The sequence below is a fragment of the Ambystoma mexicanum genome, chromosome 1p, assembly GCF_040938575.1.
Source record: "Ambystoma mexicanum isolate Mex_15411 chromosome 1p, UKY_AmexF1_1, whole genome shotgun sequence".
NCBI classification, from domain to species: Eukaryota; Metazoa; Chordata; class Amphibia; order Caudata; family Ambystomatidae; genus Ambystoma; species Ambystoma mexicanum.
In genome coordinates this window covers 548,065,889-548,093,009 of record NC_090921.1, presented here as the reverse complement: position 1 = coordinate 548,093,009, position 27,121 = coordinate 548,065,889, and the positions used below count along the sequence as shown (strand labels likewise).

The 27,121-nt window shown below is 43.8% G+C and overlaps 1 protein-coding gene across 1 annotated transcript in view; it reads left to right on the top strand.

The window, feature by feature from the left end:
- Positions 1–27,121, top strand: part of LOC138575453 (hepatocyte nuclear factor 6-like) — a 290,933-nt gene that overhangs the window by 1,368 nt on the left and 262,444 nt on the right. The window lies entirely within an intron of this gene.

Here is a 27,121-nt window from a genome sequence, read left to right as displayed (position 1 = left end):
TAGGAGGCCGGTGAGAGGCACCGCTGGTTGGGGCACTGCAAAGCATCTACACATCACATCGCACGGTGCTTTCATTAAAGCGGATGTGCGCATGTTCCTATCAATTAAGTCTATACGAAGGTGTGTGTATACACTGTTATATACACACACATATGTATATACTCTTGTGCATTCACACTCGCAACATAAATATGTGTTGCATATGTATTTGGTAGGTACTATACTGTATAAGTGTGTGTGTGTGTGTGTGCCTACTGTACACACACACACACACACTGAACGTGCCTGTATAGGCAAGTGTGTGCTTGTATGTATGCGCGCCTGAATACACAAAAAAGGTGAGGGGTTGGGGTTTGATTGAGGGTTAAAGGCGTGTATTTGTTTTTACCTTTACATACATGTGCATACGAGTGTGCGTATACGTGTGTGTAAATATGGAGAGAGTGTGTGCATAACAGCAACCCTGCGACTGTTGTGGCCATGAACAAGTAGGCCGAGTTCTTTGTGAATATCACCAATACACTGAGATGGCATTACTTAAACACAATGCAAAGGGTATCTGTCTTGTGGTTACATGTTAATTGCACAACAATACCCAGAATGCCAACTGGCTGACATTCGTAATTCTTTGGAGGGATATCTTTCTTCAGAATCTCTGAATTATCGAAAAGAATGCACGGTTGCGCATTACTCGCGTAATTTCTTAGTGTTAGATACTGTGTACCTCTGTTATTGTGATGACATGGGTTTGTGTAAGCTGGTACCCAAAGAGGGAGATGGCGAGTTCAATAGAACCCCCCCCCCCTTCCTTTCAGGGTGGTTGTTCTTTATGCCCGGCGTCCATGCAGATTGGGCAGCGTGCACAAAAACACAATGGCTACTGGCAATGGCAATCTGTTCCTTCTGACGTGCTTGCGATGCCTGCTGCGGTGTGAATATAGCACACCAGAAGCTCTCTCTACATTCAATGCATATATTATTTTGCTGTTGCCAAGAAGGGCACGTTGTTGTCTTTGATTGTGTCACGAAAAATCTATTCGGTAACTGGTCGAAAACCCTTTGCCATGCCGTCTGGTTTGAAGTAACAACCAAGTGATCCGCTTCGGAGGTACAACGCAGTGTGTTCTACCGCCTCACACCCCCTTCCATCCTATTTCTCGCGAGGCGCCGGCGCTCTTGCTTGGCCAGTAATGGGTGTACATTCACAGGTCACACAATAGGCAGAGATGCCGAGCCCTGTCCAGGGACAAGGGGGTGGATGCCCCTGTCCAATCTTCTCTTTGTCTTCTCTGGCCCATACCACAAACCGCCAGCACTAATATGCGCTGGGGGTAGCCCCGTGCATCCATGTACAGGCCGCGAGGCCAAGCCTGCTCCCGGAGGCAGCTGAACAGGTCACAACTCAGCTGCTCCTCCGTCCAACGAATCGATATTATAGCCCTTCATTTTACAAATGGCACATCCAATCAATTATCTATGGCCCATCGGACGATTGGCGTTAGGGGGATATCTCTCACTTATTGTGGCGCTTCAACGCTTATGCGGGCAACAGCTCTTCTTACATTCTTAACAGGAGCAAATCACAAATCTGTGTGCGTGTGTATAGACAGACATAAAGAGAGGGCGTTTTATTGGGTAAGCATGGATATATACGTGTGTTTGATTAGTAATCATTCGTAAAGCTAACTGGATGTGCACATGATGTGCGTGCGGGGGTGCGTGCATAGGAGTGTGTGTGCGCGCGCGTGCGTACACACATATAGCACATATGTGGTTCATTTTTGTCCCGACCGCCTTTGCTAGTGGTACTTATGCCTAGCACAAATCGCCGGATAGACAGACAGACACATGATGGATTATAACGCTAGGTCTGACGTTTTACGGGCGGACACTCACCCCGCGAATGTGTGCACCCGTGGAGTGCGGAATAAGTAGCACACGCAGCGAACCACTGCCTCCGAGAAGGGCCATAGTTCACACAGAGGCACGAGTGAGACTCCAACGCCATTGCCTGTCTCTTATGTTATACCTACTAAGAGGCTGCGGTGTCTTCTAGAGCATGCACACGACATATGGGCCTGCTTTTCAAAAGCGGTTTGCAATGGCGTAATCCCATTGAAAAACGTTGCGTAAATCAGGCCCATGTGTCGTTTATTAACGTTTATTGGAAATGTCGCAGCGAGGTGCATATATTTACTATAGCAGCGTAATAATATAATGTGTAACACTTGATGGATGAACATGTGCTCATAATGTGTGAGTGTTTGTGTGTGTGTGTGTGTGTGTGTGTGTGTGTGTGCGCGTGTGCTTCTATTAAACATAATGTTCCCACACAGGTAACTCTAATAAACCCACATTCACACACCATTGGGGTAACCTTCATACGCTTTGATATTCGGCTGCGCCTACGCATGGACACCCCCCACGTGAAGGTACACACGCGTGCCTGCTGTCGGTGGGCCATACGCAATCAACACCTTTTTCATTGCGTGTGGCCAACGGCCATTCCACCCACTCGAGCGGTCACCACACGGGAGTTTCTCTCTCGAAGTTTCTGGCTTCGTCAAAGGACAAAGTTCAAATCCCTCCTTTGCCACGCCCCACTGCACCTTGCCACTCCCTGCGCTTCCCATCCTTGTCGGTAGATATGGGTAGCCACAGGCAGGTGAAAGCAGTCCCCACGGACGCCCCCGAGTTAGCGATAGCAGCAGGCGGGGGGCGGCTTTCGACGCGACGACTTTAGCTGTGTGTGCGTTTAAGAGCCACTGGGGTTTCTGTTTCCAATAATCATTGGGCAGTCTGGGTTATGGAGGGTGCCGTGGGGTGTAGCAGCGGCCCACACAAATGGTGCCAGTCTTTTCCTACGGCGCGCGCCTATCCCTGTCCACGGCAAGGTGTCTGGGTTATTTATTGCTCCGTGCCTGTATTCATATGCATTTAGTGTAATTCAGTTGCTCTTTAATTAGGGCAGGATAGTGGCATCTTTTAGTTCCAGTCAATGCCCTATTGAAAAGCAGTTAATAGAATGCAAATTGTTCTTGGCTTTACAAGGTTCTGGTAAATAAAGATTTAAACACTGCCACAATTGGCTTTTTAAGTAGCTCTGTTGTTCAATCTAATTGAGCAGTTTGTGTTTTATTTCCCACTCGCCAAAAACATAAAAAAAGACCATCACCTGAAGAGATCACGGCTTTTCTCGAGTCACCTTCGCAATATTCCATCAGGAGGAGCCCCGACGCCACTCGTATTCACGGTTTGCACGCCGCACGTTGCGCATTGCACAACATGGGCTCTGCAGGCAACCCTCGAGCAAACACCACGCTGTGTCCACAGAACGGCCAGCGTGCGCGTTGCATCGGACGAAGCGCATTTTCCGACTACTGGTCATTGTTTCGGATCATATAGTAAAATAATGGATATATTTTCCATATTTCATTGGATTTTATGAGTGAAAAGGCGCACACTTATTTGGTTCATAGGGACCACACATAGTACGCCTGTGTGTGCATATTGGACATACCTGCACTGTGTACTGTTTATTGACTTTATTTAAAAGAAGAGTCGTCGAGTGACAACACACACAGATACACACACATATTGACTAAATATGTATCGCCATATGTTATGATGAAAATGTTTTCGAAAGTTTTCAAACTAATCGGTAATATGTCGCATGGGCGAACATTTCATTGGAAGGAACATTGACCAGATATGTTAACTGAACCCATGCGTGATTGGAAAAGCATGAACACATCACAATACCGCGTCAGATTCCCGAGACTCAGAAATGGATCCGTTTCTACTGAAGGTTCGTGAATATTTTCGCCGCGTCCTGCGGCCCCTTCCAGAAAGGGGTGATGCTTCGTGCAATGAATGGCTGTCCATCGTCTCAAGGCAACCGGGTTCCAATAAAGCCGTGGGGTTGTATTTATGTGAAAGCGGCACCCGAATTTAGGGTATACGAACAATGAAGGGTATTTTTAATTACATATAATGGAGTAGAACATACATGCCACATATATGTGCCGGTATTTATACCTGCTTTATGGGGCACATTAGAAGCATTAGAGGAATTTAGAAAGCAAGGATTTCTAGAGGCAGGACTATAAAAAGTAACGAGAGAAACAAATGAAGGGGTCTTTCGAAATATAATAATAACCTGGAGTGATCTAAAGTTCAGCGAACTTACGGGCAAACAATACAGGAAGCGATCAGCAGCCCAGAAACCCAGCGGAAGAAAAGGGTGGATGGAAAAAGAAAAGCGAAGGAAATGAAAGAGGGCGGAAGAAAGCCAAGGGCTGGACGAACTTGAAGGAAGGTGGAAAGGATGAAGGGGCTGATTGGGAAGGAACACGAAGATGCATTCACTTAAAACATCTCCTTTCAAATGCAAATGTTTCCCCTTTCTTCTGGACGAACACCGGATCAATCGTAATTGCATTTCAGTTACCCAAACAATAACGCTCTAATGTTAGCTTGAAAAGATGGCTAGGGCAAAGCAGGAGCCATGGCAGCTATTTTAGTAAAGTGTCACGACAGGGTACCACCCGCAAATGCAACATTCTGCGTGGAATAATATTTATACCGGAAGCCCACCCCCCCCCCCCCCGCCCCCGCCCCGCTCACCCTGCGCTGCCTTTCGGCGCGAACTGCATTAGAAGCGCTGACTCCAATTTCCCATACCTCCTGTATGCATATTCGCTGCATATGCTTGGAATACATTACACCGATTACATTAAAAACAGTAATTATATGGAAAGTGGAATTGGTTTGGGGGAGGGGCGGAGGCAACGCCACTAAAATCAATACATTCGAATTACTATTCCTAATTCATCACAGTCAAGAGAATCGATTTTTTTCTCGCTTCCTTCAAGTATTGCTTGAATTCCATCTCTTGAACAAAACTACATACTTTTTGTAAATTGCCCAAACTGATACTATATTTTAAAATACTGCCATGTTTATAATCTGTGCACATCATCACCTCACTCCGGTGTGAACAGTGAAGGGCCTTGGATCCAACATAATACTGCCACCAACGCCATAAGGCCGTTCCCGGAAGGGGATGGCTTGGGCTATTGACCGATCCGTACAATAAAGCAGAGGAAGGGAAAAGGGGTGGCGGCGGATTGAAAGGAGTAAAGGGGAGCAATCAAAACCTGTGCGGGAGAACGGAAGGAGGAAAGGAAGGAAGGTAGGAAGGAATGAGGCGAGGCGGAATCGGAGAAGGAAGGGGCGAAGCAGTGGGGTTTTAGGCAAAGAGAAAGGACAGTAGTAACGAGGGAACTTCCAGGAACTGAGTGTCAATCGACACAAAGAAATAAAGAAATAACAGTCGATCGTCGGATCAGGGAAGAAGGAGGAGGAGGAAGGCCAGGCAAGGAATGAAGGGAGAACTGGGGGTAAAGAAACTGAGCACAGGAAGGAAGGACAGGGGGGCGGGACTCGGGAATGAAAGAAAGAGTGGCAGGAAAAAAGGGCACCAGAAGCAAAACAATGATGAACGGGGGCTAGGGGATTAAACAAAGGGTAGACATATTTAAAAGAAAGACACAACGAAGTCAAGGAAGGAGGGAGTACTTTTCAGGTAAAATTCCCGTGTCACCTTTGCTGCCATTTTTTGCCTCAACCTTGGCATAGAGGGCGTGTGTACAATTTGAGACATCAAAACAAACACAAGTACCTCATGAAAACTTTATAAGGAATGTGTCCGTTTTTTGTTGTTGTTTTTTGTACCCAGGGCCTTAGGTCACCGCCATTGCTTAAAAGGAAGAATTTCACATTCATTGAGGTGGCCTACTTGCAGGGCAGACTCTTCAGCATTGCCCCATGGATCTGCTGTAGCCGCCCCGAGTCTAGCATGCTCAAGCTCCATGGCCGCCATTTTCGGTCGGGTTGCTATCGAACCAGAGGCCCAATCGCCGAGATATATCTAGGCCTCGTCGATCTGAATTATTGTGCTATTATGTTTAATATTTTCTCAAGACAGACTTCTTTCTAAAGCTGCCTTTTCATAAAGCAAAATCTGAATTGGCGTGTGTTTTGGGGAAGGGAAGCTGATCACGATCGCACTTTGCGTTAATTAATAATATACGCCTTACTATGATGGACATTATTTATTCCGAAAACATACTTGAAAAACGGAAAATCAATAATATCGGATTTTTTTATTCTGCCAAAGGCCGTCCCAACAAGTATGGGGTTCGAACTAAATTTTGTGCTGAAGAAAATTGACATCTGGTGATGGTAGAGAGATAGGAAGGGGATCTAATGGCGCAAACATGGAGGTGACGCCGTAAAAAACTAGGAAGACGTGGACATTGGATACGTGTGCGGGTCAGCCACGCCGTGTCTGCGCCAAGGAAATAAAAGAAGTCAGAGCAGTAGAGATTCGCTAATAGTGCATACTTCATGTCCACACATGCAGTGTGCAGACAGAGGACAGTCAGGGCAGTTGCTTGCAGACAAAGGCTGCACGCCCTTTGTTAGTTGGACTGGAAATAGAAACGACATTTTGGGAAGAGGAGAGGGAATAGCGAAAGAAAGGATCTCCACAAATCAATGAGGATTTACTTCAGCATGTAATAATGGTGAAGGCTTGCACTGAGTAATTGATTTGGTGACAGCCAGTTGTCACTCTCGTGGTAAGGACTGTGCATTCTGCCTCTGTCATTATAAATGAAAACGTCTCCACGTTTCTACGTTTTGCCTTGCCACGCATCCATCCACCCGCACCTCATTGAACTACTCTATAGCCAGCTCCCTGCATATCTTATCGCTGCAGGCTTCCTTCGCCCCTCTCTCCTACCAGCCCTCCCTTCCTCATGTAGTTCTCCCCTCACCTGTGTTTTCCCAACCAGCTGCCATGCACGCCACAATCATCTTCTGCAAGCGCCCATTCCCTCTCCTGCCCGCACTCTGTGGGCTGGGAGTTCAGCAGTCCATCGTGATGTATTAGTTAGAGTCAGTAAATAGAAGATCGATAAACAAGCTGGGCCCCCTATAAAATGGCAATTGCTGCCTTTCTATTCTTTCCACTCCAATTCCCTTTCTAGCGGCAGCGCCTGGCCAGTGTGCAGATGAAGCGTTCATTATTCAGCCAGGACTCTAACACGGCCGTGAATCTTGCTCTCTCTGCCTCTCTAGTCCCTGACCACAATCATGTGCCAGGCGGGTGACCAGACAGGCCCTACTGTCTCTAATGCGCCGACTTGGTGACCGTCGACACCTCACACAGCTCTGCCAGCTCGGCCGACATCCGAGCTTTGCCATTTGGAATACTCTGACCCTAAACTCGAGGCTCCCGGCCTTGTAACTGCTCCTCCAGACCGGTGACCAGCTCTTACAGCGCCCTCTGCCAGTTAATCGTCAGCAGCTTTCCCTGCAGCGTTCTGCTCATGTGGCTACTAACGTGTAGCCACGTGCAGTACCTGCTCCGACCTGTACATACGGTATTGTTCGTTTACAATCGTTCGAATGACACAATTGTTCGAATAATATGGGTCCGAATTGACCTTCTGCACAATTGACCGTATGGTCATTTTTATATAAATTATGGGTTGGGTCGGTGTAATAATAATATAAGGGGATTGGGTGGGGGTTGGATTGGGTGTGGGCTGCGGGGGGTTTCCCCCCGCATATATATCCTAATTGACCGTTTAAATTTGGTCAATTGTGCAGAAGGTCAATTGTTATTGGAACAATTGTCATTCGTACAATTCGTATACAACCGTACATACACCAGCTTGTGCCCTGGCCGTGTCTCGAGCCCGCTTTGTTACCAGGATCCTCCTAGGACTAGATCATTGCGCTCTCGACTCTTTTCCGGCCCTGCCGCCTGGCAAGCTTGAAGCTTGGTAGCCACATAGATTTCCCCTCTGTTCGGCTGGCTCGTATTTTGTATGTTAATGTTACTTTTTTATTTTTTATTTAATTTGATTTAGTTACATATAGTAACTTTTCAAATATTTACAAAGGCACAATAAACATTTGCACAAAGCATTTAAAACCTACACATATTTTACCCAAATAATAAAACCAATCACTTATGTACACTCTGGTAAGACAATAGATTAGAATAGATACAGATTCATTAACCATCCCACATACACACCCACATACACAGAGGGCGGACAAGAAAAACACAGTAATCCAGACTAACATTAAACCAAATTTATGACGCGCTCATCCAGTTACACTTGGAGTGGATGTTAATACCTCATATAGCGTTAGCTTCAATTACATTGACTCTTGGTAACACCATTTGTAGGAACAGCACCACTGCTATTTGGACTCGCACTCGGGCATTTGAAAATATTAGTTGCCATATTTCATCACTTTCCATATCATTGTGCAATTGAATCACCCTATCGAAACACCTTATTCTAGGCTCCCTCCGGGCTCTACATTCTACCACTAAGTGCTGTAATGTTTTGCTTTGGGAACGAACCCTGCAATACCTACAGTAGTTTTGTTCAACCGTCAGGGTTTTCCTTCTACACATATTTCCCTTGTAGGCCAAATAGTCAATCTAAACCTTAAGAAATCCATACAGATCTTTGGGGATGGACATTTCAGCAAGTAAGATTCCATAATCCCTACTTTTTTGGTACCAAAAAACATATGATTAAAGTCTTTATATTTTACACACCTTTCTTCATTCAAGGCCTATCGCCTAAGAAGATCTTCGCTTTGGCACGATCAGGGTTTGATAACAATAGTTCAATGGTTACATCACAATCACCCAGTTTATCCATTACATGATTCCTCCAAGCACTAGGGAAACCGCATCCTGATTTAATTAAATAATAAGCAGTAACTGCTAGAATAGTTGCACTTTCTAAACTCAATAAGCATTTGCAGTAGAATTCACATTGTTTCCATAAAACACAAGCATACAAGAACAATACTGTTACTTATATTCAGTGCTTTAAGTGGGGTAAGAAATTGAGGGGGGCCCTAGTTTGGGGGTGTGGCTTTCATTGTGGGCGTGGCCTAAAAGTGCACAAATCATAGTAAGGTGCGCAAACAAATATATAAATGTATGTGAGCATTTATATGTTTGTATGCGTACTACTATAGTTTGTGTACTTTTCAAGCCATCTTTTATAAACGTAGCAATGTTACATATTTCTATGTTTATAAAAGGTGGCTTGAAAAGTGCACAAACCATAGTAAGTTACGCACACTTGTGTGCTTACCTTACTATGGTGTGTGTACTTTTCAAGCCACCTTTTATAAAACAGAGACATTTGGAGCATGTTTCTATGTTTCTAAAAGATGGCTTGACACGTAAACAATTCAAGGCATCTTTTATAAAGCGTTGATGACAGACAAAATCCAAGGTGGCTTTGTCCGTCGACAAAGCTTTATAAACGATTCCTTGAATTGTGTACGCTTCAAGCCGTCTTTTATAAACATAGAAATATTTCTACGTTTATAAAAGATGGCTTGAAACGTACACAATTCAAGGCATCTTTTATAAAGCTTTGCCAACGGAGAAAGGTGCCTCGGGCTCAGTGATCTCTGCTCAGAGCACATAGATCACAGAGCCCAAGGCGTCTTTCACCCTCTGCCAACCCGCGGGGTCCGTGATCTACTCTGCATATTAGATCAGGGAGACCACGGGTTCGCAAGGGTCAGTGAACTGGGGAGGGCTAACAAAGGGACAGTAACTTCCTCTGATGACCCTGATGAGGGGTCATAAGAGGAAGTTATACTGATTGACAGAAGTGCCAGCCAGCCTCAGCGTTGCTATGGATGGCTGGCACTTCTGTCAGCTTGCCTGACATAATGGCGGGCGCATCTCCCGTCGTGGCCGCGGCGGGATAATGCATCCCGTCAATGTTGTGTGGGACGGGGGGGCCCCGGCAGGGCCACGGCTCAGCCCCACCAGCCCCAGCAGGGCCCAGCCCCAGCAGGTCCCGGCCCACTTAAAGCACTGCTTACCTAGCGCTTTCGCCAAAGCTTTCAACTGGAGAAGACTGCACTCTAAATGAAAATGACAAATGAGAATACAAATACAAATTCCAGATGAAGGCGTTTTCCAATGGGGTTTAGCCATTACACAACACTTCTGTGAATTAGGTCCTGTGAATCAGTTGGAAAGATTTAAGACGAGAACAGAAAATAGCAAGAGAGGAGGAACACGAACGTTGAGTGGGAGAATTTTCCAAAAGGGAAAAAGAACGGAAACGAGAGGCAGTACATGGAGGTTTGGGGACAGAGAGTAAGAACTGAGCATGCAAGCGAATAGGCCAGTGAGGAAGATAGAAAGAAACCAGAGAGGCAAGATACTGAGGAACCAGCCATGAGTACATTTGTTAACAATGCAGAGGAAATGCAAATGTAGTCTAGAATCAAAGGAAAGCCTTGAAATAGAAGGACGGGAGGGAAGGACAGAGGTACGAGGAGAGAGAAGGAGGTGGATACGAATAGCAGTTATAGATGGAGCACAGAGGAGCAAGCTGATAGGCACGGACACCAATTAAGTGAAAATAAAAGATGAAAGTCCGAATATTGTAGCATAAAAGGATGAAAAGAGACAAATGTTGTGGAGGTAAAAATGACAGCTTTATGTAGTATTAGTGGTGAAATGTGAGTGTTGAAAGGGTAGGATCAAAGAGAACACGAAATGCCCCGCAGAGTGTAGAAGAGAGAAAGGAGGAAAGAAAAATAGAAGGGGGATGGCAGAGGGATCAACAAGAGATGTTTTACATGGATTTAAGTGAAGAAATCGAGAATTCATCCATGCTTGTACAGCTAAGAGACATTTGGAAAGAGTGGTGTGAATCTCATAAAAAGAAAAGGATAGACGGATTTGAGAATCATCATAGATAAGGGAGGATGGATTAAAGAAGAGATGAATGAAGAAAGAGAGATAGTATAAAGAGAGATAATGGGAGAGGCAAGGACAGAGCTTCGAGGAACACTGAATTTTAAGGGAAACGGACAGGGAGATTTACCAGATCAGGACACAGAGTAGGTCCCATAATGTAAATCGGAATGAAACCAGAAAAGTACAGAACCAGTGAAAGCCATATAGGAAAGGACAGATAGAAGAGTAGGGTGATCAACAGTGTCAAATGCTGCAGAAACATTGATGCGGCTAAGGATAGAAGAATGCTTAGCATGACAAGCAGAAAGAAGAGAGTTTGGTACATGAAGAAGAGCAGTCTCAGTAGGGTAAGCAAGGAAAGACTTTAGCTATAATGGGAGAGGGAAGTGGATCAGAAGCTGACACAGTAGGATTGGTGCAAGAAAGAAAGGAAGCAGTATCAGAGTCAAAGAGGTTTGAAAGAAGAAAGAGTGGGAAAGAAGCTGTACAAGGGGGTGGGTGGAGAATTGAACTGGGTAGGAGTGGGAAAGGAAGAACGCATGAGTAAAATTTCAGCAGAAAAGTACTGAGCTAAGTCCGAGGCCGAAAGTAGGGAGCATAAAGAAGGATCTAGGGATAGAGGGGATAAAATAAAATTTAGGAGCTGGAAGAGAAGGCGAGGATGAGGAGAAAGAGAGAGCGCAAGAATAGGAATTTTTTTTTTAGCAGAGCATAGTGAAGAATCATAGAAAGTGTGTAGTGACGACAGTAAAGCAAGATCATCAAGAGATTGAGTCTTTTTCCAATGGCTCTCAGCACAGTGAAGTGAAAGGAGACTGGGCAGCACCAAGGCTGTGGAGGTTTACGGGAAGGATGGAAGGGGGAGAAGGATTACTGTTGTTTGTTCGAATTGGAAATGACTGAGGGAGAAGAAAGTGAAAGTTATTTGTTCGCAAACAACTTTTGGTTTTCCCTCCCACAGCCTTTTCGGATAACCCGTTTCCCCTCCCACCCCATACTTAACTTGCGGTAGCACACTGCAATGTGTACTGCCGACTCGCTGTGTCCCTGCGACGCCTGTTCCCTTTCACTTCCGTGATCGGGAACCAGCGCTGCAGGGTCCTTTCCTTTAAAAAAAAAATCTTTAAGTGGGCAGGTGCGGGGGACACTCCTGCAATCCGTGCTGACGTTATAGTGAACAAGGGTACAGGGAACACCCCTGCTGCCCCTGCACCACTTGTTAACTATAATGCTGCTCGAATGGGAGATTTGATCGTAATTTTCATATTCGATCACATTTTCGATCAAATCTCCCATTAAAACCTTATTTTTCGGTCAAATTGGGTAAACCAGGGGAAGAAAGAGTCAAAGGAAGAAAGAAAAGAAGAATGAAGAACCGAAGCAGCAGAGTCAGCAGAAAGAGATGTGAACTCCTCAAAGAATGGGAAATGAAAATGGAAGGTACACAAGTTATCAAAGTGACGTAGGTCACTTGGCAAGAAAGAAGCAGTGTTAGCTGGGGTAGTATCAGAAGAGGTCAAAGAGAGGGTAATGCTCAGATAAGTAGCAGCAGAAAAAAGAGATTGGGGGATCTGGAGGAAGTGAAGCAAAAGATAAGCTCGCAAGAAGAGCCAGAAACATGAGAGAGAGGGATTGGCAAGGAAACAAGGTGGTCGGAAGAAAGAAGAGATAGAAAAGGAGAAGGATGAGTAGAAGAAAGATGTAGATTAAAGTCACTAAGAAGCAAAAAGGCAGAAGTTATAGAAGAAGATATGAGAGAAGACAATCTAGATAATTACACAAAGTAGATGGGGCACCAGAAGGCCTGTAAATGCTCAAGAAAGCAAGAGGATGCAGCTGGAAGAAGGAAACACAGTGATATTAAATGAGGAAAAAGAAGGAAGATCAAGAACGTGTGAGGAAATAGGCCATGAGGGGTGAAATAGAAACCCACTGCCCCCGCCTTTATCAGAAAGCCGGGGCAAGTGAGAGAAATGAGTAAACAAAAGGCAGAAAGCAGCAGGAGTGACAGTTTGTGGGGACAGACTGCGATTTTCCTGCGATGTGCCAGGATGCCGACCACAGAAATCAATGTGATTTTCGTTATTGCTGTGTGGCTTTCCTGCTTTTTTCTCCCTGCATGCCTCCCAGGTATTTATTTGCACATCTCTTTCATTTCTCCCCTCACCCTTTCTCTCGCACCTCCCTCCAGCGCAGTCTCGAAGTTTCTCTCTCCTCGTGTATTGTTATCACTCTTGTTTCCTTCCTTCCCAATCTGTTTGTCTTCTCCTGTCTCATCCAGTCCCTTCTTCCTCAGGCATGTGTCTCTTCATCTGCATCTCTTTATTGTGTTATCCATTTATTTCCTTGTCTACAGTTGAATTCCATCGTCTCCCACACTTGTCTTTTTCTTTCTTTAGGAGCAAACGTTGAAGGGATATCACTGAGAGAAAGATATCGTTTGCATTAAGAGCTGGCATGTCACTGCCGAGCTCCGTTTTTTACGATTGCATCTGTTAGAATGCAAGGCCTAGCCTCCCCTTGCCATTACATTCATCTACCATGTGGGCCAGATTTAGAAAGCGGTTTTCAAATTATTTTTTCCCATTAAAGTACACGTTTGTAAATCAGTGGTAGCATTTTTCTCTGCCAGCTTTTGCAGATAGTCGCAGAAGCTTTTTGTAATGACAAACCCCTTTGGAAAACGTTCTGTGAATTAGGCCCTTCGACTCCTAAACCTTTCTGCACCACCTGCATTTTGCTCGGGTTTTCACCCACACTAACATCCTCCCATAGCTGCTTGTGATCTGAAGCCCAACCAACCCTAATGTTACCCAACCTGCAACACGCAACTCAATCAGGAAACAAAAAGACAGAGTGTCGCCATCTACTTTCCATTTTGCGCAGCGTGCATATTTCAACCTAACTGCACCTTCTGTAGTCTCCAGAGCTCTTCAGCGTGATAGTCTAATGGGTAGATTGCTTGATCCTTTAGACTGGTGGTCCCTGCGTTCAACCTGTGTAAGTGCCCTTAGGCCTACCATGGCTCTGTGTACAAGGGATGTGGCCAGCAGGGAGGACTGGCACAGTTAGATGCAATTGGCTTGGTGGGACCATACGGACAGTGGCACTTGAACCAGTTTAGTGTTCGAACGTTTGTGCAGGAATCGAGGGTTTTAGAACTTCCTGCAGTGCTTGGCGTGGACTGCCGTAGACTGATTCTTTAAGTTCGAGAGCAGGACACTATACACACAAGGGATGATATACCAAAGGGGCTTTCAGACCCTTACTCCCTTTCTTGCACGCCGTAATTAGTGAAAACCTCCACATTTTCTTACCTTTTGAATTTGAATGATGCGTACAGTTTCATGTGTGTTTTATCATAAACTGGCTCTGGTCTTTGTATTTAAAAAAAAAAAAAAATTGAGCAATGAGCAAAAACGCACACGCATGTGTGAAACAAGAGGAGAAAAAAGAGACTGTGGACAAAACGTGCAAAGCAGAACAATGTTGGGACAGCTAGAAGGCGACAAAAGTACACATTCTTCATTCTTTCTTCGCACCTTTTCTTGATTCATCGATGAATCGAAAATGAAGGGAAAAATAGAGATTTGGATGTCTTCTTAATATGACTTTCCGTCTGTCTTCTCATTTGTCATTTTGCACATGTCCGGGAAACTTGTTACAGCCTTTGCGATTTCTTGAATTGATTAGATGAAATATACAGTCAGCGAGATTGGTCAATAGCTAGCTGGATAGTAATTACCCTTTTTTAACTTAACTTAAACAAGCCTTGCAGTCACTTCAGGGCACTTATGCATTGGTGTTTGGAGAAGTTATAGTTGACTCTTCGTAGCTGGTGGCGTTTATAGTTGCGGTTCACCCCTGTGTGTGACATTGTGAGTCGGAAGGGATAGTGGGATGGGTGATCCTGCAGTGGCCATCTGACCCTAGTGACTTGCTTTTCAAGGTTTTGAGGAATTTCTTTTCAGGGATGGCCAATGCATAAAATGGGCAAAACTATAAAATTTAGATACATATTTTTTAAGGAGGAATTGCTTAAAGGCTGTACAGTTGTGTGTGTAAACAGGTGCTTTGAAAATCCTCCAAATAGTCAAATATTATCTTCTAACAACACCACTAACCTCTGCAACAAGAATCCCTTTTTATCCACCTTTGTTTCCCAAGAACGCCTGCACAAGAGGCGGTTTCACAGATAGTTGATACAAAAGTCAGCCCCAAAGTGATACCCCTACATGATACATTTTCAATTTATTTTCTTCATCCCACTCGAAATCATCATTTTGGTTTATATTTTTTTCAATACATTAATGACAACATTGAATGGTTTTAAGGCAGTAGTTGAGTTTTGCATTAAGTTTCGATCCTTTTAGCAAAACGTTATTTACACACCAGCAGTTAGTTATACCTTTGCTTTTATCATTCTTTGTGCTTACAAAACGAAATAATATTAGTAGTGTTTTAATGTGGTACATTTTTTAGTGTGTTTGACTTTTTTGGATTAAGGAATTAGAACTTTTGCACTCAGTATTAGTACCTTAACATTGGAATGCCCAAAGTTTGTAGACTCTACATTTTAATAGATGTTGTTAAAACCTTTTTTGTCACGGTGGGTGATTATGTGTGTGCATGTGTAGTTAGTTATGCATACAACAGTTACCCATGTGCATTCTACTGCAAAACACATCTTCACTCGCACTAAATCACAGTCACACTAACTCGTACTGCACCGTACCACTACTAATCCACATTAATAAGTGTGAGTTGAGGTGTACTTTGTAGATGGCTGAACTTTATTTAGATTTAGGAAATAGTTAACTTGAACTATCTGTAGTAACCTTATAAATGGAATGTTCAATGTTTCCAGATTTTAGTGTTACTAGATAACTGTAATAATATATATTTCCATCACGTTCCCTCTTTTCCTTTGCTTAAAGTTTACAATGTCCGTCTTTCTTTTTGCATGTTGGGTATTTTAGTGTCACAGTATATGTTTCATAAACTGGCTTTTCCGAGTGTTGTGAGCATGGTAGAATTGTGTGTTTCCGTCTGTGCTTTTAGTTTTGGTATTTTCCCTTCTCTTTCTGCACGTGTGTGTTTTCCATTATTGTATGTATGCTTGAATTGTAAGATGTCCATGATTGCATGAGGAGGGTTTTATTTTGGTTTCCATTCCCTTTTTTGTATTTTCTGCTTCTGTTTTCGACAATGTATATTTTCTGTTTGTTGTGCACTTTCCCAAATTGTGAGATATTCACAATGTCATGGTGTGTGTGCATGTGTATATATATATATATATATATATATATATATATATATATATATATATATATATATATATATATGTGTGTATATTTGGGAAAATCTAGCAAGCGACCAACAGAGCACTGTAAGGTGTTGGTTGAGTATAACAACAACATTGTAAGCCATCTACCACCCAGTCTAAGGTTCTTCTGGGGATAATGTTTTATTTCACTGCACAGAAGGTTAGCTGGGTCTCAAGATACGCATGGCTGTGCACATTCTTAGTTCCCAATGCACACAGATATCCTTAGAGAATTATATATACACTGAGTATATCTAATTATAGGAAAAAGTACACCCAGTGCACATTAGTAGGATCTTGCACGTCACCAAAATGTCCTTGACCAAATAGAGAAACCAGAAGAGACTTGCAATATTCTATTAATGTACAATATGGGGAATTCTGCCCCATGCAGGCTTTAGCAGAAAGCAGCATGTCACAATCCAGCTGCAATGAGCTGTTAGATTTGGATGGTGATGGCATTTTCTCATTAAAGGTGAGTACTGGGATCCTGAAACACGTTGAGCTGATAACGCTGAATAAATTACTCTACTTGAAGATTGCTTATTGATGATCATTTGATGTCCTAAAAAATGAATTTACTATTAATTTGTAAACCTCTCTACGTAGTATATTTTGTTTCTTATTCAAAACTATTGAACTCTTATTGGATCCTACCTTCTCCTAGAACTAATTGAAGGAATCCAAGTTACTCTACAATACTAGGCAATACTAGCCCTAGAAAGTGACAGGGGACGGGAGTATCCTCTGCATTTTGGATGCCCTTCTTCTGTTGTGGTTGGCTTCCACAACATGCTCGGATGGTGATCAATTTAAGGGGCAAATTCCAGGGTGATATTTGTTGCTGGGCATCCTCCATCTCCTTCCTGTTGGCCATCTGTGGCCATCTGCCTTGCTCTCCTTGTTCGGGTATTTGAAGTAGCTGTTTTACATTTCTGGGACTTTTGGACTCTGGTGGCCATTTGGATGGCTTGCTGAAGGGTTTGTTTATGCAGCTGCCAAACTGGCCATTGTGACATGGAAGGCAAGGAGCTGAAGAACCGTTCTACAATCTGCTCTTTCTTTTCTTCCATTTTAACTTTCACAGCCATTTGCTCTAACAGAACCCTGATTCTATATATTACGTTTGTGAAGGGATTTCTTAAGGGAGTAAATTAATGTTGTTCTTAATTTATACAGTGTTTAAATAGCACATTTATTCGAAGCACTGCACAAAATGCAGCAAATACAGCAATAAAATGTCAGTAACATAAACTGTACAATGGGATAAAACACAAGAGGTAAAATTATAAAGAAAAGCAATCTGAAAATGGTGACGCTTGGGAAGTTTTTATGAACTGAATTAACTTTGAACATAAATGAATATCCAATGGAAGAGAATGCCATAATCCGGGAGGTAGAAGTTATACGAAAACCTGAACGTGGACGTTGAGGCCGAGATGCTGAAAAAATTAATTGGGGCATAGAACGAAGAGTCCTAGGAGGGTGGTTTATAAAAAAGCAACTTAGAAAGATAACAGGATGAAAACAGCACGGCTGAATCACAGATGCAATTTGGGCCTCTAAGGGAAACAGTGAGTCAAAAATAAAGCTTAGATCACAAGATTGGTGTCTAACTGGAAGATCAAGATGAGGATAAGACATTGAGCAAGGAGATGAAATAGATGGGGAGGCATGAACAAATAGTTTCTCAGTTTCTTTAGGCTTCAGACATAGAAAACAAGAAGACATCCACGAACTAAGAGCCAGAAAGAACACATATAAACATGGATGAAAAGAATCAGAAAAGAAAGATAGATCTGAGCATCATCAGTGTAGAAATATGTTTCGAGCTCAGTGGAGACAGGGATGAAGTATAAAATGTAAAGGGAAGAGGGCCCAAAACTGACCCTTGGGGAACACCAACAGTGTGAGGAAATGATTACATGCAGGAGTACAGGGATGAGTAGCGGCTAACCCACTGCAACAGCAGTGATCCTCATCGCAGAGGTGAAAAAGGCTCAGCAGGAAAGGTATACATCCATCACCTCTTTTGGTAGCGCAGGCTGAGGGCAGGCTATAACATCAGGAGGGGTGTGAGCTGATAACAGTAGCAACCCAAACAATTTCAGTACAGTGGTTAAATATAAAAGAATTGCCAGTTAAGATTTTTATAGAAGTATAGACTGTTAGATAAACAATAAAAATGCAATCAACTAACAAGAAAATACGTTGGTAAACAGGACACTCTGCGTAGATCAACAGGTGTTCCCACCCAAGATTGGCACAATATCACTGTTCAAAGGATATGTCTTAAAGAATAGAAGAGGGATTAAAAGTCAAGATGGTCAAAAAAAGTGTATGTGTAAAAAAGGGCCTCTTCACAGTACCCTTTCATGTCCTTGGGGCTCAACTGTATCAAGCCACGCTTTTTGCATTGAACTAGAAGCCTTGGAGCTTTCTGCGCATGGTGTTGAGTCCAGGAAGGGCTTTGCTGTGTCCAGCGATGCAGTGTTGATCAGCATTGGCGATAGCTTGCGGGTTATAGATGGTGGAGACTTGCTTTTGGCAGCGAGCCTGCTTGGCTTGCTTAACATGGCATTGGGGCACTGTAGCAGCATCAGCATGCAGCTCGCAGGAGCTGGTGACCATGTAGTGGTGTCACATTGGGGACATTAGAAGCCTCAGCGGGTCTCAGATGCAGAGATAGGGGAGCTTCAGCGTTGGCATCTAAGGAACTCCGAGGTGTACAGGTGGTTGAGCATCAAGGCCAATGATGAGGGCAGCGGTTTCCTTGCAACAGCTTGGACAGCAATGTAGGTGGACAGCAATGTAGGTGCCTAAACTGGAGTCCAGGCAGCTCCGAGATGTCGGGAGAGCTGGGCGTCACTTGGTAGAAGGCCTGACATCTGATATCAGCAGAGGTTTCATGGCAATTCCCATAAGCAGTATTCCGAGGAGATTGTTAACTCAACTACCCTCAGGATTCTCTTCTTGTGTGCTTGGTCACTCGCTTTCTTCATCATCATTGGATTGGCTGGCTTGAGACAAAGACTCAAACTGCGTGAAGGGAGCCCCAGAAAATCCCTCTAGGTTGTATTTGGATAATATCAATGTGGTCCTATGCCTAGGATTGGTCTCAGTTCCTATGACTACTTGTTCAGACCTGAATCAATGACAACAAATTTATCAACCTTTTATAGCCTTATGAAGAGGCATGGTTGCCCAGTCTACTATTGATGTATGCATGCATTGTTAGCCTCGGTTGAAGGCTTGAGCACTTGGCATTGTGCACTTGGCACTTTTTTGCATTGTTTGCACGGATATGTTATGTGTAAATGTGTGTATGTGTGGGGATAGTCAGAGACTGGATTCGGGGATTCGGGGTTTGAACATGGGGATGGCTTGGTTCATGTGACTTTAGTGCAATATGGTGTTTATTTAATTTGATATGGTATTTTAGTTTGATTTTGTTTTTCTTTCGAAATAATTGTACATAAAAGAAACAATTGTTAATTTATGAGTCTAGGTTAGCTTTTTACAGGGCGATGGCATTGATTATGGCACATCAAATATGAATGTTTGTTGGTATTGGTTCTCATGTGACGCCAGCCTGTGTGTTTATTTTCATTGGTTTCATTATCCCCGGGTGTCAGTGAGTCCCGGGGCTATCCCGCCTTTCTTTTTAAATACTTGTTCTGTTAAGGCAGTTACTGGCTTGGCTTATTCTACCTGTTGATCACACCTCTAAGATCAAATGTCGTAAAGGACATGGATCAAAAGACAACAGCAAACTGGGTATTTGGTTCTGAGGTGCTTTATTTATTCTCTTTGTGAATGACAGAAAAATCATATCCAAATCAGTTTAAGACAGACCCCCAACCCAATTCCCCTTCTCTGCAGTTGCCATAGGTTGGCTCATCTACTTTCCTCAGAAACTCTTCGAACACTGACTTTGAAGACTTACTGTTCTACAACAACACTGAAAAGAAATGGCCTTTTTGAAATGGTCTGGATAACTTGTCCTTCCCTGCTCTATTGGACTATACAAAAAATCGAGGTTGTTCTCTTTCTCAGGATTGTGCATCTTAAATCACAGTGTTCAAGTTCAATAAGGACATATTTGACACTTGTGAAGGTCTTCTTTTAATTTCATCAGGGTTCGGGCTGTGCCCATCACACACAGTCTCCAGGGCTCTTGCTCTGAAACTCCTCTGGGCTGTAACTGGTAGATGTTGATATATTAGCACTGCCTGTCCTCTTGCTGGTCCTCCAGTGTTTCTGCCATTAGCTACAGACATTGCCAGAGACTCTCTTTCACTTAACGATTGAACCTTCTGGGGTGGCTGTCCCAGCTTCCATGTCTGAGTTTAAGAAGGCCTTATCACTGCCCTTTTCCGGTGTCCTGATTTTTTTTCCTCTGTTCACCACCTCTGTACTCCTTCTCTGAGCCTGCGCCTTCTCGATGCTAAGCCACATGCTTGTTCGTCCCTCCACCCCGGGTTTAACCCCTTCTGATCAGGGTCTCAAACCTACCTTCTGCCTTGGGCTAAGCATGCCTTCTCTTTAAAACTATGGCTGACTTCAACCTTTTCCTAAGGGCTTTCTGCCACCAACTGGGATATTTTTCCTCCCACCACCAGATGTCTCCCTCCTACCTCCTAATGTTTTCTGACACCTTCTACTGTGTTCTTCCTACCACCTCTTACTGTCTTCTTCCTAGAACCTTTTGGTGTTTCCCTAATGCCACCACCTAATATCTTCTTCCTACAACCTTCTGGTGCTCCTCTCTTATCACCTCCTGGTATCTTCTTCCTACCTACTCCTGATATTTCCCTCTACCACTGTGTAGTTTCCCTCCCGCTGCCTCCTGGTGTCTTCTTTTCACCACCTCCTGATGTTCCCTTCCTCCCAGTATATGAAGCTTCTTCATCCCCTGTTGTCTCCAGACACCTACACTCCCTTCTCTCTCTTCAAATTCCTTTCACAGACTCCTTCCTGAATACCAGCTCACACCAAACTCCTGCTGCAACCTACTCCTAACGCCCACACCTCCCCTTCATGGGTTGTTCCTTTTAACTTTGATTACCCCTGCCCGGGAGCTAGTATGGATGGAAGGGCTTTCACTTCTGTATCATTATGGTTTCTTCCGGGTGATTGGTTACTGTGTAATTGCTTTTTCCACCCAGGTGTAGCATATGTTACTGTGTAAGATTCCCATAGTGTCTGGGCAGCGGTATGAAAATGTTTGATTATTGTTTTGGATTCTTTGTTGGTGTGAGTTTGCACATGCAGACCGGCATCCACGGTCCACAGCACAGCCATGTCAGCAGTGGGTCCCACGGTGAGCAGTATGTGTCAATGTTGTTGTTATAACTTCAGTGACAGTCAGTGTTGAGATGCAGATGAATACATCATCCATTGCTTCTGCCCCTCGCCCAGCCCAATACCGTGCAGGTGACAAACGTTACTCACTAAGGCAACCGTAACGCCCATATCCCAGGCAGGTACACCAGGAGATGGACACAATCTGAGCTGAAGATGGCAAGAGTAATCAAACTAACGTTGTGACAAACATGTACATGCATTAGATGCAAAGCAAATGTGCACTCAACATGAAGAACATGTACACTAGGTAATATATGCATTTATACATGAAGAATATTAACATAGCACCCATAAGACATGAAGAATACTAACATAATAATGTATAAGCTGAATGCAACATTAACTACATTTGAATATAGCCCACTAATATAGAAATGCAAGTGTAATGGGCAGCCATCCTTTCCAAATTGGAAACCGCAATGTGCTTTTAAATATACCGAGGCCTTAAGATTTCAATAGAATATAAAATGCTGAAATAATAGAAATGCAGATTCATGCAGAACTCAGGTAATAGCCGGCAACCAGAGCCAAGGTTACAGCTCAACAAGGGAGGGTCATAACGTTGCAGAGAAGGCACGAAATAGCAAGAAGTATACGTCCAGATTAATTTAAAATTGAGACAAGCACAACCTACCATTGTTAGCCAGGTGCACGCAAACTATAAGCAAAGACGAGTCCACACAGAATAACTCAATAGTGTCTCCAGTGGTAAAAGAAGCCAAAACACTCACATTAATATTAGCTAAAATCCTAATAAATGCAGGGTAAAGTAATTGTGACCCATAACTGGCGAACACTGTCTATTCATTAGGAACCAACACAGATAGGACACATGCTGTACTCCCTACACATAGACCCAGGCACGAGACATAGTAAAAGGCCAAGTACAAAGAAATCACCCTGGCCCATGGCCTAGGAATAAGGGATGGTATCTTTCTTAATTGAATGAAAAGCAGTCCTTGTACCTCTCTCCCCCTACTCCTGTCTTGCTTATATGGTGACGACCTGTTAATTGTTCAAGGTTGGTTAGCAGAACGCCAACCAATTAGAGTCCCTGGTGGTAGGCCGCCCAGCAAGTTATGTGCCAACCAATAAGCTGAAGTAGATATCAGTTTAGAGGTGGTCTCAGTTGGAACCATCAGAATGTCATAACCCAATGAAATGTTTTGCACTTATATGTCTATATGTAGCCAATTCCCTTAACTAATCCCAGTCCCTGTAGGTGTTGTACCGAGGAGTAATTATGTTATAATGTCAGCAATTACGAGTTTTGAGTATTTAATCCATTGTTGTGTATTGTATTAAATGAGAGCTCCGAGGTTTTAATGCTTGTATGCTGTCCCTGTTTTATTCCGGATAACAATAAAGCTGGGGTTTGCCTTGCACTCTGTCTACATCCGTCATTTAGTCTGGTTTTGATTGACTCCATATCCTCTGGGTAACCTGGGACTTTCCTTGGCCATCTTAACATCAGCTTCTGTATCACACTTAGCCTGTTTTGGAAAGGCAGTTAATGGGCAAATATCACTTTGATCCTGCATGTGACTGCCCCCTGTCCATTGAGAGGGGCTAAGTGGTTCTTCCGCATACCAGCTCAGCGCTATCACCCACTTGCTTTTCAAGGTTCCTGACCCCCCTGGGATCCCATGCAATGTCCACAAACTATGGCAGGGGCCTTTGTCACAATTCCCAATGCTGTCTTTTACATATGCCACTTTTACATTACTCAAAAGCAGAGAATCCACGTTTAAATCTTGAGAAAAAACGTCCTTGCTTAATTCAACAGGCTGCCACTGTGACTCAACACACACACACACCACAATGTATTCACACTTTCAGTAAAACATGTAACATAACAATCACAAAGGAATCCCTAGGACTCATTCCTGTAACACGTGCCAGACGCACATGCCAGATGTCAGCACCCTGACATTCCCAATAGAAACATTCTTCCCCCAATCTCTTTCCCTTCTGCTTTATCAGATACCCATGCCGCTTTTCCCAATAGGCCATGGGTATCCACCCTGCCTTCATTAGTACCTAGTATCCACCCTCCTCATGTTCCCTGAGGCCTCTCGCGCCTGAGCTCATGAGCCTCCACCTCTTAAGACCTCTGCACCCACCCTCTCCCAGTAAGTTTCCCATTTTCCAAATGTCCTCAAAAAGTCACCAGTGCCTACTCTGTCGCCTTAGGACCGCCGTTCCTCTTCCCGCAATGTTCACGGCACTGCGTATCCCTCCTTAAGTCCTAACAAGTCCAAATGGTTTCCTCCATTAAAAGGTACCTATACCCACCCTTCTGCCTTGCAGGACCCTTATATCCAGCCTGTCAGATCACCTTTGTCGACCTTCTCAACCATAATCTTCTAGTTAGAAAATGAGGCAGCACACTCACACTCACTCGGGTGAGTTGTGCCCGTACATGAGGTGAGTTGTGAGAGGAGTAGAATGAGTCAGACTTTTCTGGGGACAAGTTTTGGGTGGAAGTACACCACCTCGCAATGGCACAAATCGGGGGCTTGTGCTGTGTACTGGACCCTCCTGTGTGGTTGCATAACTGGCATATGTACGACCTGGCAATGCCTATGTAAAGATGATCTTTATTTTGACGTAAATCTCGACTCAAATGACGGGTTAGTGATTGATGTTACAAGCTTGCCCATCATGCATTAGCAAAAATAACCTGCTCATGTATTATACTGTGAGCACCGGCAGTTGCACTGAGCACAAAAAGTCGGCTTTTTGTATTGGCCACACACTTGATTGAGTGAGAAAGTATTTTGATGAGTGTTTGCGACCAGGCAGATGGATGAGTAGGTAGTTGAGTGCGTGTACATGCATGAGTTGACCATTGTGAGTGGGGAAATGTTGACACATACACAGACTCACATATACTCATGTTCAGTGAACATGAGCATACAATGGCATAACAGAAACGGTTCCTTTGAGTAAACCGATGCCTTGCGGGACCTGTATTTGTGTGCATGCTATTGCAATATGACAACTGGTGATATGAGCTAACTGGACTGGGGCATAATGAAAACTGTATTGTGGGCAGCCTTTCTCATTATTGAATCATGCTCTATGGGCATAGTGGGTCATTATGGAATCTGGTTGTGTTGCCAGCGTGGGTATGACAAACTGACTACTGCTCGGCAGGTGTGCAGGCATTAGGAAAGGATAAAACTCATATTGAGCTCCACACTACTCCTAAACGAGCAGTGATACCGCTCGTGAAGGTGAAACAGGCACAGCCCAACATATATATCTCTTTTGGTAATGTGGGCCTAAGGAAGACTATACACTTCATCAGGAAAGTGAGCTAGCACAGAAGCAGTCCAAACAACAATAATGTCGCTGTACCAATGTAAAACAATAACCAAGCAAGGTTTTATTAAAAAAATAGAATACTTTAATCAATCCACCCCTGTAAGGGAAAGCACAGAGAAATCAGATTGGAATAAAGGGCACTCTTGGTTTGGTTTTGGTTTGCACAGGCAATACACTTCAATAACAATATCAAGTTTACTAAAGATGTCACTGAAACAGGTAGAGAGTGGGGTCTTTCTAGTCACTTGGGCCCTTTAAAGTCAGGTTAAGGAACAGAACCACATCAGATAACTTGAAGTGTGTGTACTTAGGGCTAAAACGAATCAGGCCAGACTTCTAGGTGGTTCAAATGGCTTGAGTCAGCATCAAGATGTTTTGTGTTGGTTGTTCCCAGTGGATTGTGGACTTCAAGAAAGTCCTGTTGACTCAAGACTGTCCAGGGATTTGGTGAAGAAACCAGGCAGGTTATGGACTGAGTTGGCATCTTGAATCGGGTGAGCCAGCTCGATATAGGTCCAATGATGCAATATGCTTATTCAGTGGTGATCAGCTCAAACACTGGAGGGCAGGCAGGCAATGGGTAGAGTCAGATGCTTGATGGCTCAACAGGGGCTCAAAATGCAGCAAATGTCTAAGGCACCTCTGGGGTGCTTGCAGCAACTCAAAAAGTGTCTTGAAGCAGTGGAGCCGGCTTGAAAATGGATAGAAGCTGGAAAACTGGAAACAGCAGAACTGTTTCTTGACTTCTAGGTACTGAGGGACCCGGTCGGATCTCCAGTGGTAAGGATAGTTTTTAAAGAGCACTTGCAAGGCTCTGTCACCTTCAGGCTATTTCACCCTCTCATATTATTCTGTTACAGTGGAACAATATGGAAATTGCCCTCAGGAAAACCATTGTAAATATGGCATATATATATGTCAAAGGGTGTCTAAGGGAAACCATAGACAACAATGTTTTGTCAATTATCGTAAAAGATAGTGGCTTTGTGGACATACGGAAGTTATGTTGTACTCACTGTTACTGGGACACAAACCTGTAATGTGGACTAGTCAATCCTGAGGTTTATGGTATCTAGTTATATGGGTTTAGCCGAGTGATCACTTTATGCCCCTTAATGGGAGACGGGCACACAATATATCTCTTAAACCTTACTTATAACTTGACCCGACTCTTACCTGCCTCCAAACCCCACTCTCCTAGGTTCAAGATCACCCCGGTGTACCTCAATGTGACAGTGGTGAGCATAGGGAAATAATAAGGGTAGGATCCCAATATACCCCTAAGGATAAAACACAATGTTAGAGTAACTGGAGCACAAAAGGAAAGGTGGAGAAAGGAATGCTGGCGCACAGTTCTTTAAATATTAAAAGCTTACCTATATACTTTTATGGTACACCTGCAGGGTTTTGTGAGTTTGTGTATAAAAGGGGCAACGCAAGATTCCATATACAACTTAAGTTACTCCTAAGCAGCTGTGTTACTAAAAAGTAAAATGCCAAAATATAAAGAGTCCTTCAAATATAAAAATATATAAAAAAAGAGTCCTTAAAAAAATATACAAGTCTATACAGTGCACTGTATTAAAAAACCTTTTTAAAAGACCTTACTTGCAAAACAACCTGGCCAAGGTTGTCTCAAGGTGTCTGGCTGCTACTCTCGATGTTCCTCTCTTTGTGCTCTACTGTGGTGGCCCTTCTGTGACAGATGACGGAAGCAGTCAGCTGCAGGCAGCAGCAAGGATGGAGGCCCCTAAGTCTTATTTGGGCTGGGCTGCTTGGCGGTGGCCCCTTTATTCAAATTCAGTCCCAGGAGGGCTAAAAACACATTGAGTTAAATTAGTGTGCCCCAGGCCCTGCAGTGATTATAGGCCACCATGGGGGTGGTGGGGGAGACTGTAACCCTCTAACAGAATTCTCCTTCTGTCAACTCGTGGTCCGCTCGCACTGATGACAGTTTTGTTTGTCCTTTTAGAGTAATGAGACCCTTGCGTGCCCACATGTGAGGGTCCCTTAGTCTAACCCTTTTTCTGTTTTCCTGGACCCGCGCAGGGCATCCGTTTTTTCATTTTATTCTATTTTCGGGTATCCCTGGCACGGCTTCATGCTCCGGGGATCGTTACTTTTATTCCCCCAACCGGGGTATACATTCCACCCCCCCTTTTGAACTAGCCCTGGCCCTGATAATACCTTTGTACTTGCCAATTAATTGATCCAGCCATGATTTAGGACAGGCCACTGGTTGCCACCCAGTACCATGAATC